The sequence below is a fragment of the Rissa tridactyla genome, chromosome 6 (genome assembly GCF_028500815.1).
Source record: "Rissa tridactyla isolate bRisTri1 chromosome 6, bRisTri1.patW.cur.20221130, whole genome shotgun sequence".
NCBI classification, from domain to species: Eukaryota; Metazoa; Chordata; class Aves; order Charadriiformes; family Laridae; genus Rissa; species Rissa tridactyla.
Genome location: NC_071471.1, coordinates 54,094,472 through 54,110,770, shown reverse-complemented (window position 1 = coordinate 54,110,770; position 16,299 = coordinate 54,094,472). Strand labels below are relative to the sequence as shown.

The 16,299-nt window shown below is 42.4% G+C and overlaps 1 protein-coding gene across 12 annotated transcripts in view; it reads left to right on the top strand.

Moving 5' to 3' along the window:
• Positions 1 to 1,634: 1,634 nt before the first annotated feature.
• The window catches only part of SLC16A12 (solute carrier family 16 member 12), a 40,955-nt gene continuing 26,290 nt past the window's right edge, over positions 1,635 to 16,299 (top strand). The window contains exons 1-3 of one of the 12 annotated variants that reach the window (XM_054206764.1): positions 5,592 to 6,680; positions 8,933 to 9,091; positions 15,378 to 15,498. The gene's annotated coding sequence lies outside the window, so the exon portion shown is untranslated. The other 11 variants (XM_054206767.1, XM_054206765.1, XM_054206763.1 and 8 more) reach the window with 11 other exon arrangements.

Below are 16,299 nucleotides of genomic sequence, written 5' to 3'. Positions count from 1 at the left end.
ATGGCAATAGTTTCTGTGCTTGATAACTCTGTAAATGTTTGCTGCAGGTATTTATCAATGGGCATATTTTTTTTTAAAGGAGTATATTAAAGTTTAAAGCAAAGAAATTCTTCCCCCAGCCTGTGAACACAACAAATACACCAATTATGTAGTAAAACCTGAATTGAAAGTAGTCCTAGTTGCTAAGCTGTGTGTTTTACAGGTGAGCTGGAGGGAAAATATGTCCGGAGGCACGGCTGGCGTACCCTGGGATGGGTGAGGAGCTCTCCCTGAAAGGCCCAGTGGTCAGCCAGTGCCAGATGGAGTTTTGTCTGAGGTATTGTCAGCCAATTCTTGCCAAGAGACTGGTTTTCTGTGCTGTGGAGAATGGGTGGTGGCTCGCCATCTTCTTTTAGTTGGTTATCATGGTTTGGAGAATAGGAGAAAGGCAACCTGTGCTGCCTTCAGGCTTTGAACCCCAGTTCAGCCTTCTTTAGCCTGTGCTTTTCCACAAGAGTTGGTAAAGGGGAGGGTGTCGATGATGAAGCTGCTAACACCGGCTCCACAGAAGAACACAGCAAGCCATACTCGTCATCCAGCAGGGAGAACAAAAACGTAACGCCATGAAAAGCTGTAGAGCCATGGAAATGGTTAGTTCTCCTCGGAGTAGAGCAACATTACAGGCCATATTTGGTGTCAGATTCCTGTATGGATTGAAATAGCCCGAGCCTCTGGTCCACAGTCAAATGGATATGGAAGAGAAACTGGAATGGCTGTGCAAAGGCTTGCTTCCAAGTACAACTAATTCAAATTTATTATTCCTGTGCTGTGAAAAATTCCTACATGTAATTAAATTTTTTTCTGATGTGAAATGAAATTTAGATATTTTGAAATTTCCTTTTTTTCCACCAAAAAAGGCCTGCTAGCAGGAAGCCCAGCAGGCTGACAAAAGAAAAGCATTAGGCAGACAAGACTTTTTTGAAAGCTCCTGCTTTTGTACAGCTGAAAGTTTGTTAGAACCTTGTTTCCATAGGACACTTGTTTTGATGAATCTGTGTTTTCAAGTGAAATTGTTGCACTGGAAAATTCTGGCTAGCAGGAGTGCTGATCTTTATAAAATACGTGCATCAAAACATGTCCAAAAAGCTTACAGCATGTGCTTGGACCAAGGATTTCAATGACAGGCCAGAAGGAATACCCCCAGATGAACAGCAGCAAGGCAAGAGGCTTGAAATGCGGAAGCTTGTAATCACTAAAAGGAGATGAATCATCCTCTTGTTCAACTAATATTGAGTATTGATCTGCCTATACTTAGTTTATATCAAGAAGGAGAGGATGTTTCTGTCAGAATTTCCAAAGATTCTGGATGATGATACACTTGTTTAGGCAAAACAGGTTGCAATGCGTACCTGTGTCTAGTTCTGGGTGTCATTAGAAACAAGGCTGTTAAATGCATCTTTTGGTCTGATGCCATATGATGGTCTTATGTTCCAGGAATTACTAATGTCCACGTGAAACACACAATAACAATTACATGCCCTCTTTTTTCTAGCCCAGGTTCCACATATGACTTAGCCACCTATTTCGAGGAATTCATCATAGTCTTCTTTTTCCAGAAGATTCTGCTAGAGCCCTGCCCTGTGTGTCAGTAACCAACGGTGCTTGTCTTCACCTTCAGAAAGGAGCCTGCGGTCACAAGTGGTAAGTGAGACTTCATCTTCTCACCTTGGAGTCAGCAAGATTGGGCTGTAGCTACAGAGGGGGAACTGCGGGAACCATAGGGACTGTGGTTTGTACAGCCTGTGATGGCTTTGTCTTGATTTCCAGAGACGTCAGGGAAGCTGCGTCCCCTTGACTATAGGATGCCAAAGTTTGGGTATCCAAATATTAGTGACCAGATCTGGAAATGCTACTCTGAGCGTGCCATTACAGTATATCCCTGTACTGTTGGCTGGCTGTATCAGGGAGGTGGAAGAAGATGGCAGAGGAAGGAAGATAGTGGAGTTTTCAGTTTACCACAGAAAATTGTATATAAAGGTTCAATTAAACAACATACTTTCAGAACATACATGCATAGGAAGGCCACTCATAAACTGTACAGTGGCACCTAATCATCCTCCAAACTGTAAAAGCATTTATCCTCCCCTTTAAATCCTATAGCATTAGAGTTTCTGATTATTTTTGCGGTTTGCAAAGTATAAGAGAGTGTAAAGGTATTGTCCTTGTTTGCATAGGGACCAAACCAAAACAACTCCATTCCTGGGTGTGTTGTCTTTGCCTGATGAAGCACTCCAGATGAGGGAATGTACACCTATGATATCGTGATTACAGCAGTTCTAGGGGAGCAACATGCATAGTCCTGCAGCCCTGGAAGGATTAAGGTCATTACAGGTGAGTTAGATTGTGTTGCTTGTCAGGCTGACAGATGGAGCAATGCAATGGATTGTTTACCCGGTGTCAGCAGTTGAAATTTGCATGGGAAAAATCTGTTCTAGCAGTGACAAGAGGAATCCTGTCATGAATGTGGAAAACATGAATGTAAACCAAACCCTTGTATTTCTATTATTGTTAGAGTGTTACTCTAAAAAGCCAAATTGAAGTCATGCATGCTGTTTTGATGATATCGCGTTTGTGATACTTCAGCGCTGAAAATGAATTTATATACAATTTAAATAGCACAGAGGTGTGTTTTAAAGTTGTTGTAGTGCCAATGGCGAGGACAGCAGAGTTATGAGCAGTGTTACTGCCTCTCTGTGTATTCCTGGTATGTACGATACACAAAGTGGTTCGTGTGTTCTCCTGTGGTGCCCTGACCATATCCTTCCCACACCACTGAGAGGAAAGCATTACCTGTTGTTGACCCAGATGTCAAAACGTCAGCAGCCAACACAGATAACCACTGTCGCTCCCATCGCTGATGGGGAGTTGTCATAGAGACGCTGCCAACCAGACCTGCAGAGGTTGCGATGCTGAGATCCCCAGTCTCTTCAATGGTAGCTTGATGCACAGGCCATCTTGTTCAGAGCTGTCTGTTATCTTGCAGTGTTACGCAGTGCAAATAAAGCTTCTTGCAGTTACGCTAGCAGCGTGTTTTGGCAAGGAAAATCTTTCAACATGAAGCACAGTTTAATCCAGGTAAGGTTACAAATCTTTCAAAAATATTGCAGGGCTGTGAAAAAGAGGAAAAAAAAAATGAAAATTCCACCATGAAAGTAAGAACTGTACTTATTTCTTGTTCAAGAACAATTTTTTGTCACCCACACAGTGGGGAAAACCAAGCCCCGTTTCTCTACAGCTGTTGTGAGCTCCCATGCCGTCGGAAGGGGAGCACTTGTGCTCGGGAAGCTGTGCGTGGGTGGTGTGGGCTGCCCCACGCACAGCTTCACCCCACGGCATGCAGGTAAGGAGGGGGAAGCACTTGTACACTCATGTCTCCTAGACATGCCACTGTCCTGTATAGAATAGCACTGACACCTGGAAAGGGGAGTCTTTTCCAATTAACAATCCTCCCCGAAGCTGCCGTCTTACCCAAATTGTGTGTATTTCCTTATGCTGAAGGATTTTGAATTTAGCCTGGAAGAGCTGTGTAGCAAACACCTCCCAGCCACCCTCTCCTGTGGCTCTGCTTACGCGCTCCTGGGAGCTTTGCACTTGCTCTTTATAGCACCACTGAAAGGCCGAAAGATCCCGGGTGAAAGACAGGAACCAGGCCGCCCTTTGTCTGGCGACAGTGTTTGGGAAGGGTAAGAAAAGGTCCCATTTTATCTTTGTTCTCATGGAAAGTGTCACAGGATGTTTAATGTCCCCTCTGAGCAAAGACCTGCTGTTTTCCAGATCTTGTCTGAAAACCCATGCAGTATTCAGCAGGCCACTTAGTTTATCTTCCTTGGATAAACAAAAGGCTGCTGGAATTTGAAACTTGTTCCAAGAGTCTAGGGTCCAAAGCCTGCTGAAATCTGTATGAGTCCTGCCCCTGGCCTGGGGCTTTGAATTGAGTCTGAAAATTTAAAGACTAGCAAGCAGCGGCAGCACGACTCCTAATGGTGTATGTGACAGAGGGCCATCCGTATACGCATCCACTCTTCAGCGTTGCCTGACTTTGGAACAGTGCAAAAATACCTTCTGAAATGCTTGAGAGCACTGATCCAGAAATCCCAGTACAGGCTTTGCCTTGATGGGGGGAAAAAAATCGCTCCTAATGCGATGAAAGTGCCCGTGGCACTGCTGAGACGCCCTTCTCACGTTGGCGAAGGTACCACGCACGGAGGGATTCCAGGTCCCTCGAATAACAGTTTGTGGGAGCCGGAGCCACGGTGAGGGGAAGGGTCCCGCGGAGCCCACCGGGCTCCGGGCCGGCAGTGGCAGGAGGGACGGGGCCGCCGCCCCCGCAGCCAGCGGCTTTTTGCTCGCCAGCCGCCGGGGTGGGCGACCGAGGGGGTCGGGGAAGCTGCTGCGAGTTCTTGAGCTCCGAGATGCACCCGAGCCGCTTCCCTGTCCCTCCTCGCCCCCGTGGGCTGCGGGATCCGCGGTGCGAAGCCCAGCCCCGGCCCCCGCCCCGAGTCCGCGGGAGCCACCGCCCCCGCGGGGGCAGCGCGCACCGGCCGCCCCGCTCCGCCGCTGCGGGGGCTGCAGCCGGCAGGTAGGGGCTGCGCGGGTCGTCCGCGGAGGGACTGGGGGGCAAGCCGGCGGGGTTGGGGTGCGCTGGGCATGTGGGGGGGCGGCTTGGGTCTGCGCGCAGCGGTGCGGACAGGGCTGAAGGCGGGGGCGCGGAGCGGTGCGGGGCTCCCCGGCGGCGGTTCGCAGCGTTCCGGGCGGGCTTCTGCTGGGTCGCTTTCCTGCCCTGCCCGCATCGTGGAGCCTAGAACTGCAGGAACGCTAAGAAAATGAATAAAAATAAATGTAAAGCCCACCATTAATTAAGAAACTGTATATGTGTGCATGCAGATATACAAGCTGTTGGTTAGATAAAATGCTAGTCAGAAAGTTGAAGAATAAACAGCGTTCCAAGTTCCTAGATGGTATGAGGAAAACATTCTCTTTTTTTCTGTTGCATAAGCAGAAAAAATATACCTGTTTGGAGACAGCTCTAAGAGCTATCGGAGTGAGGGCTGGCTGCCCACATCATGCCCGTGGCACATGGACCCCTCGGCCACTGCCCTTGGCCCACCCTGGGCCGGGGCTGTGCAACTGGCTCCTAGAAGAGCTCCCAAAACTGAGGCGCAGGCTACTAGGTGACAAGCTGGAATTGCTGGTCTGTGGGCTTCCACAGAAATAGTTAGCTGGGGAAGTGGCTAATCGCAGGGATCCCTATCCCAAATGGCCTTGATACTTCTTCTGGGATACTAACACAATTCATTTCTAGGAGAATACTCGGTCCCTAGCAGGACTTAACCAGGTGTGCAATAATATACTTAGGCCAGGTGGTATTGTAGGCATGTGTCTTACAGGAAATTTTGTGTTCACAGGAAAGCTGAGTAAGTTCAGGAAACTGTTCAATGAAAAAAGAAAAAAAGCGCCAAAATACAAGTGTTACCCTTACCTTGAACTTTCTGATAATTTGCTGCTCATCTATTGATGTGCTCTCTTTAATATTTCTAGGGGTAAGTTGTTAATTAGGTATTTGGAGTGAATTTGGGTTTGTGTGATATAGTGAATTGATTTCATTAAGTTAACAAGCTGTTTGGGGTAGCTGGGTCTGTTTGTTGTTGTAAGTCCACTCCTGCAGGGGCAATGAGGGAACGTTTCCGTTAGCTCTGGGAAATTGGAGGATAACATGAAACTTAATGAAGTGAAACAGCATTGCATTTTGTTCGGAGTCATTCTATTATGCCTCAGTTAGGGCCATATTATTACCTCAAATCATTAGCTGTCACTGCCTTTTCATGTTTATTTTCTGAGCTATACATAGCTCAATATTTGGTTTTCATTTTTTTTACTTGCATTGTAAATATAATAAAAATATATTTTTTACTTTTCCATCTTTTGCAACTGTGTAACAGAAGCTGTATTTTAATGGAAGGTTTCTCTGGGCTTCCCTTAGGGGTTTCCATATTAATGCCTTTAGAAATCAATCATTAACTTTTGCCTTTAAACTCGGGCTGGAAAGTGACGATGAAAGACAACATAGCACAGTGCGCAACTTAATTTTACAAAGCTTTATCAGAATTGATTTAACTGATATGTAAAGGGGGCAAACCTGAGGAACCTTCTTTTTCCCTATCTTGCACATTGACTTAAGCTTCAAGCTGTATTTTATTTGCCTAACGAGCGGCTCGCTGCAGTAGATCTCCTGGCTGAGTGGAGTTGCTGGGTTGGTTCTTGCCTGTGACTGTGAGGAAGGGACTAGGAGACCCCCAGGGATCCCTTCCAGGCCAAGATCCTATGGGCTGGGCACAGGGGGGGGAAGATTTTTCAGATGTTTTGGTGCAAACACAATCACTTCCTCAGGGAGAAATTTGGCACGCGTTTCCTTAGAGAGCTGTGCTTGCGTAAGCAGCCCCCTGCCACCCTCTGAGCTGTACTAGTACGGCCATTTGTGGGGCTGGTGGGGAAGTGCATTGGGGACCTGCCGCGGGTTCAAAAGTGCCTTTTCTTCCTTGGTTATCCATTACTTTTAGCTCTAATCTGTCTGACTGTGTGGCTGCTGTGTCAGGGCTGAGAAAGCGGCCTGGGAGGAAGGAACATGTGGCAGGGAGCAGGAGGTAAGGGCTGTTTCTGCCGGCATTGCTGCTGCTGAAAGAAGTAATTGCTTATCAAATTGTGGTTAGCAGTAGATGGCATGTGGTTATGGCAGTTGCTTGAAAAATGTAGCTGAATGCTCAGATATCTTAATGCAGTTGTGTGCACATGCAATTAGCTGTATACACGAAGAACTGATTCTGTATTTCGGTTGCAATTCTGTTTTCACCTGATTTTACCTTCATGATGTATAGCAATGTGTTTTCCTAACTTCAGGACATGTTTCCTATACTATTCTCTCTTGCAGTATAAGCATTTCAAAGGACCATTTTCCTGGAAAACAGACCTAGGCATCATAAGGGTATGAGTTTTATTAATCAGATTATGTTCAGCTGTATAGGTGGATGCCTAAAATTCTAAAAGGAATGATTAAACCAACCCTAAGAGGCTACCTCTAATTGTGAAGACTGTAATTGTTACCCACATGCAATTTACTCTTTTACGTGTACATATAATGTTAAATATACTTTTGAATTTAACATAGACCTGCTGTTAAATTCTGAATGGTTAGGCAAACAGCACTGTTTTAATTCGTATGGTGAGACTGAAAAGTCAGGGGAGTGTAAACTTTCTATAATCTGCTAGAATTTATTTCAGTCTGGAAACCATTGATGCTTTTGTGCATTGTTTTAGGACTTGTTCTCATTCTTACTTTAGACACCTTGTTTCTCTGTTATGATCCTGTTGTAACCAGTAAGAAAACACTACATTGACTTCTGCATAGCATGTGTGCATATTTAGAGGATGATGGTACACTTTCTTAGTCACTGAACTTGAAGGAATAATTACTTGCTATTACAGTCTTTATTCAACAGAGAAAAATCACAGACTTTTTTTCTTCTAGCCTAAAATAAAAAAAATATGTTACCTTTGCTGTTTGTCCTATGGTGGGTCACTTGCAACTGCAGTTCAGATTATCTTCGTGGAGTCTAATGTAGATTTTAAAAAAAAATCTTCATTTTATCTATACTTTCTAAGAGGAAAGAGGATTTTTGCTAGCGGCCTTAGGAAAGCCAAATACATCTTTCATGAACTATATTGTTGCCTGCAGTAATTGACATATATTGATGTATCTGTGAGCAGTAAAAATGCAAGCTACAGCTTGCCTGCAGGCGATAGGCTCACAGCCTGTGGTATGGAGAAATTTGGAAAGGTGCTATTCTTTAAAACTAAAACTGAAGGCACCCAGGCAAGACATTCAGTTTTTCTTCACTGAAAATGAAGGTGTTTTCTATTTGTCTTGTTGAACCGCAAAGATAGTATTATTTTCTTTCCCAGGAGCTGTCTGCACTTGCTATGATGTGGGAAGTGGAAAAACTGTTGCTATTAGGACTATATACCTATAGTATATAGTACTGCTCTGGATGAAGATACCTGGATGGAGACTTTCTTTTTGTGGATTGTCTCCTTGTCTCTCTTAGGCTTGTAGGATGCCGGATGTAATTACATGCAGGGCAAGCTATGATCTGAGTATGAAATCTTTGGAGTTAAAGTCCCCTCCTTCTGCTTTTGGAAGGATTCTCCATTTTCAGCGTGGCTGTATGCCCAGCTGCTGACACCTGCCTGGCACAATCACAGACACCGTGGTGGTACAGATCAGGATCCTGCAGAATGCAGGTATAGCCGGGAGGCACATAAAGCATCTTCCCTTTCGCTGTAAAGGAAAAATCCATCACTTTTGTCTCTGCAGCACTTTAAGCTGTGCAGGCCCCTGAGGCAACAGGTCTTTGCTTTGACAGCAAGATGACTTGTTCAGTGGTAAGATTAGCCAGCAATTTGTGTCAGATTTCTTCCCCAGAGCCTGCAGCAGTCGAGAATTGTGGAACTGGCTTAAGGGAATGAGACAATGTATTTTATTAGTGAGTCGGGATGAGTTTAGTCTTCATTAGCATAACTATCATTTATTTTGCGTATAATACAAAAGCCATTGAACAGTTGTTTCTCAGCTACAGTTCATTGTTGGAGAATTGCAGGTTATCCACAAAGCAGTATATTCTTGATGCTTTTCCTCGGGACTTAAAACAAATGGAGCAGCGCTTTTTGTTATTGTTTTTATGTGTCATATTTATTAGTTTCTACTTGTTTCATTTGATGGGATAATGAAGTGAGAAGGCAGTAAATGAAGTCGTCTTTAATATTTGCTTTTATACAATGTTACCTGTTTTCACTGAAGGACTGTTGGTCTCTCTTTCCTTTTCTGGTGTTTTATTTTAAGGTTTTCTGGGCTTTGGTGTGAATGCTGTCTTGGAGTGTTACGTGAATAACGGAGAAGAATGAAGCAACATCTTTTTTATGTGTTATGTCTGGTCTATGTTGTGGATGTACCTCCACACTTGCACACACCAGGAAACAGGTTTACAAGTTGATGCAAAGTGTAAGTTGGGTAATACCGTATAAGTGAGTAGAGTTAAAATTAATGTAAAAACAGTACATCTGAGATAAATTTGGCTCCTTTTACTATTGAACATTATTTTCTTTAACTGTTCTGGTTGTCACAAGAATCTATTCAGTTTCTGGGGAACTTTGTTCTTGAATGGTAAGTACATTTGTTGCTGCCAGAGGATTGTCATAACAGTGTCTAGAAATAATGATAATGTGCAGCCCTAGGCCATATGTGGATAGTTAGTTATAATGTACATTATTGTTCTTTTAACTCACTGGTAGGTTATTTATGGAGAACTAATTTGTCACCCTTTTCTTTCTAACTCTACAAGTTTATTGTGTGATCTATGAGGGACTGGGAATTATAAATTTTCCTTCTATTAGATGAGAGCTGGCCTGTGCGTGTCAAGAGAAATGTGTCTTTTGGTCTTGACATTTGGTGATACCATCAAATGATAAAGATAGCTTGCCAAGAGACATGACCAAACTTCTGGGATTCCTCAGCTGTCTCAGTTTGTCAGTATCCTTTCCTACACACATAATTTATACTCCATTTCTTCTGGGATAAGCATGTACCTAATGTTTGGAAGCTTCTCTTGAGTTATTTTTAAGTATTAGGTGAGAATGCAGATGAAAATATGGTAAAAGAAAATTCAGTTCTTGATTGCAAAGTTGGAAGCAAAGTTCCAGATAGGAGACAAATAGAAGAATAAAACATTGTCTTCAGATAGTTCAAAAGGGAAAAGGGAAAGGTGTTTCCCAGCCATTGCAGAAGATCCTAGAGGCAAGTTTTGAGTACAAAAATTGAGGCGATGTTGTAGCTAACAACCACCAAACCCCTGCATCCCCTTTTCTGAATAGGACCTGAAAGTAGGTTTTAAGTTGGGAATTTAACTCCTCATCTCCGGTACTCAGCAGGGCAGTGCTGACCTCTTTCTCTCCTTTTGTTCAAGATGGAAACAGTCTCCTGTCTTTCACCTTTTTCTTTTTTTTTTTTTTTCTTTTTAATTCAAAGCTTCCTTCCTTCCTGCAGTTTCTGGATTTCTCCCAATGTGGATGTGATGACTCACATTTCCCAGATGCGAAATGCAAATGTGGGAAGTGGGATCTTCCCCCTGCCTCCCTAGGGGTTTCTCGGAGTCTATGGTGCTGTTAGCTTTCTCAATTAATTTGTCCCTCTTGATTCAAATGGTTTTCCTGCTGGCCACAGTGGTTTTGGGGCTGTTACAGTACTTAATAAGTCATATCTTAGAGTGTTCAGTGTACATGCATCTCAAACTTGGTTGGCTTTGAGAGCTTCTTGAAGACCACATAAAACTTCTTAATTTAGTCCATTGACATAGGCAAATACCTCCTCCTTCTGTCCAGTTTAGGGCTTATCTCATCAAGTTGATGTGTTTGATAATATCAAGTTCCTGCGACAGAGGGGTGTTGTTCAGGCAACCTGTGTTTGGTGCACAGTTGAGAAGCTGGTAGTATGGGGCTGTGAACTGCTTGTCTGTGGTCAGTGTCCTAGCTCCTCTCTGCTCTGTCTTCATTTGCTGATGCTGTGATGGGCTATGTGATCCCACGTGAAATCATATGCATTACTCGTATGCTTTCCCCAAGGTACTGAGGTATTTGGATTGGTAATTTCTTGGCTTTGTGTTTGTTCCTCTCTTTTGGAGGCCCTTGTGATCAGCCCTTCAAGCTCATCACCTTTATTTCCCTATAAAAGTCACTGACAGAACTGTGAAAGGAAGAGCTGAAATAAGACGAGTCAAACTGAAAATGGTTCCACTTTCAAGGCATGTGCCAGCTTCACCTTTTTGTCACGCTGCATCCAGTCTCTCAGCTATTGAAGTTGAAATTTCCTGGGCCAGGAGCATCACACTCAGCCTTGCCTATACAGACGTGACTCAGTGTCGACATTCAATAAATATCCGTAGTAGGTTTTAAAAAGCATTGTGGCACTGAACTAGGTGGGTGCATAAGGGCTGCCTTTTTTCATCATATGGGGCTAACTTTTAAGTTTGTAACCTAATGTTTTGAGTGGGCACTTAAGGAATTGTTTTGATGTGGTATTCCCATTTGAATGTGCTGATGATGTTACACTTCTCATTAGAGGCAGCTTCTCATTTTTTAGAGAAAAAAACCAATGGAAGGTGATTCTGCCCCTCTACTCTGCTCTTGTGAAACCCCACCCGGAGCACTGTGTCTGGCTTTGTGCCCCTCAACATAAGAAGGATATGGACCTGTTGGAGCTGGGTCCAGAGGAGGGCCATGAAGATGATCAGAGGGCTGGAGCACCTCTCCTGTGAAGACAGGCTGAGAGAGTTTTTCAGCCTGGAGAAGAAAAGGCTCAGGGGAGATCTCATAGCAGCCTTCCAGTATCTGAAGGGGGCCTACAACAAAGCTGGAGAGGGACTTTTTACAAGGGCATGTAGTGATAGAATGAGGGGTAATGGCTTCAAACTGGAAGAGGGTAGATTTAGATTAGATATTAGGAAGAAATTCTTTACTGTGAGGGTGGTGAGGCACTGGAACAGGTTGCCCAGGGAAGTTGTGGTTGTCCCATTCCTGGAAGTGTTCAAGGCCAGGCTGGATGAGGCTTTGAGCAGCCTGGTCTAGTGGGAGGTATCCCTGCCCATGGCAGGGTGGTTGGAACTAGATGATCTTTAAGGTCCCTTCTAACACAAACCATTCTATGATTCTACGATACTTGTTTTGGATAAAGGCAATAGACATTTGGGAAGCTTTTTCATAAAGTGCCCTCTGCCTGTTGACTCCCTTTTTCTCTCTTTGCTAAACTTCTGTAATTAGTCTAAATGGTCCTTGGGGCAGCTATAGCATAATACCAGCAGTAGCAAGCAGAAGTACCTTTTTTGAAGGGACTGAAAAAAGTCCTCCTGTGGGCAGAGAGAATATTGAAATGGAAATCAGCTGAACAAGGAGAGCCAGCTGAGAGGAGCAGCACTTCCCCTCTTGAAGGGACTGAGTTATTACAAAGACCAGGTAATTTCTCCACTTTATTGATATTAGTGCTGTGCTCCAGTAGCATCTGGTCTGGCGCTTTTTGTATAAAATCTGTTTTCTTTAGTATGTATAGAATTAATTTTTTCTGTTTCCTCATCTAAAATGGTTCAGACTATTTCTCTGTGCATCTGATATTTTGTATTAGAAGTGGCCCAAGTATTTAATTTGGGAAATGCAGCTGCCATAAAATACAACTTTATGACAGCAGGGAAATTGGCATCAGATGAAGAATGTACTGAATGCAGCATTACAGCTGATCACAAAGGGCCCTCAAACTCTCAGCAAAAATACACAATTTGTGTCATTATGTATTGAAGGACCTGGCTTCCACCCTAAATATGTGAGAATCTCAGGAGTCAAAGCAGGATGTAATTGGAGAACAGTTAAATTGGTCAAATTTCATTTTCATTTTTGGAAATTGACATGTGCCTGCAATACAAGTTGACGGGGCAAAAAAGCTTTGTAGCAGAGAGATCCCTGTGCATCCCAGCCAGAGCTGGCTTCCTGTAGAAGCAAAGACTGTTATTTCGATACCCTGTTCTTTAGCTCAGTGGTGCGCAGCACGGATCCCAGGCTTTGAACAGTTACCATTTGGGTTTGCTTAGGGATCCAGATGCAGAGTATGTAGGGCAATAGAGCAAGGGAGCGCAAGAGGGAATGGGAAATTTAGGATGAACTGTGATTCATGCCCTGCCCAATTCATCCTCTCTGCTCTTCATGCAGCCAGTGTTTCCTCTCCTTTTCATTTGTGGTCAGAATTCATTCTATCAGTGTCCATTTATTTTAGCCTGATGAAGTAGCAAGTTGGAAGGAATAAACAGAATTATCCCCACACTAGTTTATTCTTATTGAAGTTAATGGAGTGGAGAGTAATCTCTGAGGAGTTGCAACCCACATGATGTAATTCTGCCTTTTGCTTATGGTGCACGCTACATAGAAACAGCTCACACATGACTAATGGTAAAGTGACACTTGTCACAGTTTCCAAATTCTACTTGTTTGCCGGAAAGGATGGGATAACAAAATACTTCAAATAAGAGCTGTCGTATGGGCATCTCAGCCATATTGGCAAAGGTATTTTGCAGAGGACTCATTTAGTAGGCAACTTTACTCTCTTACTTTTCTCCAAATGAGAAAGTAAATCTTAGGAGACAGTTGTGAAAACCTGGTACACAAAGCTACTCCTTGGACAAACTCCTTGAAAATTAAAAAAGTTAGTTTTACCGCTCCTGGAGAATATAGCAAGCATGTGAATGATGTTGTTGGTGTATCAATGCCTCCTGACAGGGAAAGAATATGCAGCTGGCACTGAAATGCTAAAAAAAAAATGGGTGGGGAAAAAATGGAAAAAACCCAGAGGATGTCATGGTGGCAACAGGCAGGATAATGTGTGAAACAAGTGGAGTGTGTTTGAGGGTGGCTCTGAAGGAGGAAAAGGAAATCAGCTGGCACTTGAGGACTGACTAAAAGTTGGCTGGGATTTATTAGTATTTTTTCTTCGGATTAATTTGAAAATTTGTAGTAATTTAAAATTTATCAAATGCCAAACGTGAAATGCCTGCTCAAGAAGAAAAATGATCTAAGGATGCGGCATTTGGAGCTCTCTTAACTGAGAAATAGATATAAATTTAATTTGACCCTAATTTTTATTTATCAGTTCTAACGTGAGATCAAGATTATCCTTTTGGTATTATGGTGTTGATTAACTTATGGGTGAACTAACAGTTCCCTGTAACAACTGTTCTTTGGGATACTCCAGGTTACTCTTTCAGGTAATTCCAAAGGTGAGGTCTAAATAATGCTATCATAATAGTTATAGTTTATTACTTAGATGGGGTGAATTTCCATTATAAATAGAAGGTGTTCTTGAAAAAAATCACTAGGGCCTGTTCTCTTTCATGGAAAAAACTTAATTTCACCTAGAGAAGATTTTAAGGAATATTATCCTCTGTGTATCAAGATATAAGTGTTGGTTTTAGACATAATTTTTGTTGTCTGATCATTCTTGAGTTATTTTTGTTTCTTTTGTCATCCAGGTAATAATAAGCTGTTTAAAGTGAAACTGATCCCACTAAAAGGATTATTGATAATGGGATCTAGTTAAGGGACAATTACAAAGTTGGTTGGAATAATAGGATAAGAGGATAACTGTTGAGTCCTTTTAAGTCTCTTGTTTTTTGGTTCCCAGGTTGACATGTGGCAAGACTTTGACCAAACCATAGTCGTATGACTGTCCAATCTGAACAGCTAGCAAATGCATTTCTTCATGATGGCTCCTTGACCAGTACCGTCAATAAGGAAGCTGAGATAGAAGAGCCAGGACTACTATTTTATTTTTTTAAAACTTCCTCATAACTCCTATGGGCGCATGGTACCAGGTTGAAAGCCTATACTTATTTCTACAATCTTTTCCTGATTTTCTTAGTGTTTGTTTTTATAAACTTTCTAATGCAGTGGTTCAGGATGCTGTGATAAATGGCTTGCAGTTGGTCTGTAGGATCCCATGAAGCAGCAGCGCCTGCATAGTTTGCTTCTGAAGTGTTTCCATTTGAGAGTCTGCTGATAGAAGTGTTTGGGTGTTTTACAGGAGAGTTGGCAGGCTGGGATGGATCTGTGGTTGTAAATGCTCTGCTGCTCTCAGCTGCTGTAATTGGGACTGGGTTTAATAGGAGGAAGAGATGGAGCATTTTTATCAATTCTTTTATGACCAGTTCTTAGATAAATTTCTAGTTCTTTTTTTTTTTTTTCTTAGATAGCATCAGTCTCTTTCTCTTTTTTCCCTTTTCAAGTCCTTTAAAATTTCACCTTTTATGGGCTCTCTTATCGTTACTGTCTAACATTTAACAAGATGACTCCCTAACATCTTGTCTTGCTGCTCCATATGGGCTCTTTTCTTCTTTCTTTTGTAGCTGTCTGCCTTTTCAGTATAGCTGCTGAAGAGAAAAGACAAACATGATACAATCTGGGGAAAGCGGTTTCCTGTTTTCCTACGTACTGTCTCATTACTCCTAACGTAACTCCAACTTCTCTTCTGTAAAATTTCTGCCCTCCCTAACTGCAGGTTAGTTTTTCTGCCAGAGGCACTCTTGGGTCCTTTGCTGCAGAGTCCTTGATCTTGTGCTTTTTATAAGTTAAGCTAATCCCAGGCTTCTTGTGGTTGTCTATTTTTTTTAAGCATTCTCTCCAATCACATCTCCGTAAGTTCCTTAAATGTGAACATCAGCATGTTTGAAGACTTACTGTAATATTCTGCTTGCTGACAGTTCTGTGTGTCTATGGAGCCAAGAAGATACAAGCTGAGGAGCTGTATGGGAACACCAGAGAAAATGAAAATGGAAATTAACTTCTAAAGAATTAAAATAGCCAGAAATCTGGAGAGCAAAGGTAAAATATACCTAATAGGACAGGTAGATTTAATTTCTTTTTGGCGTGTTTCATTTACCAAAACAAAAACATTCTCTATCGAGAGAAATGTTCTTTAACATAAAATTGAGAAACTGTATTTCTGAGCTGCAATATTAATTAGCAGAAGGTACACCCTTAAGCAGCATGGAAAGTTCCTGCTGATCATTCTTGAAAATGATGTAATCAAGCAGCTGCACCAGCATTCACTCAGCAAAGGGAATTTGAGGCACTTTTCTTGAAACTTTAAAGATTTCTTAAAAACTAAAATAAGCTATTAAGCAAGGATCTAGTTGAAATATGTACGGCTTGGTGAGGCTGAATGGAAGACTGAGCGTGAAGAATGTGCTGATCTGCCCAAGACGTGTTCGTTGGTTGTTAACACTCAGTGTGTGATTTCACTAAAATAGATGTATGTTTTCACGATGTGCATGCTGTCAAATACGTTATTCCTGGTCAGAGATTTTTTTTTTTATGGCATGCTAAGAGTTTTTTCTCTTGCCCTCCATCTGTTTCCTTGTCTTTCATTTTAGTATTTGATGTTTCCTTCCCAACTAAGTAGCTTCCCTGTTGTTATTTTCTGAAGTTTGTGTGCAAGCTTTGTACAAGCCTTCTTGTACAGAGAAGTGTTCATTGGTGTGTGCCTATGGCTATATTATTTATATATAATATATATATTATATTTATAAAATATATGATATTATACTTTTTTTTAAATAGAGTAAATGTGGTCTGTAGAATGACTTCTTATAAATACCTAACCCTGTAAAGCAACATTCATCG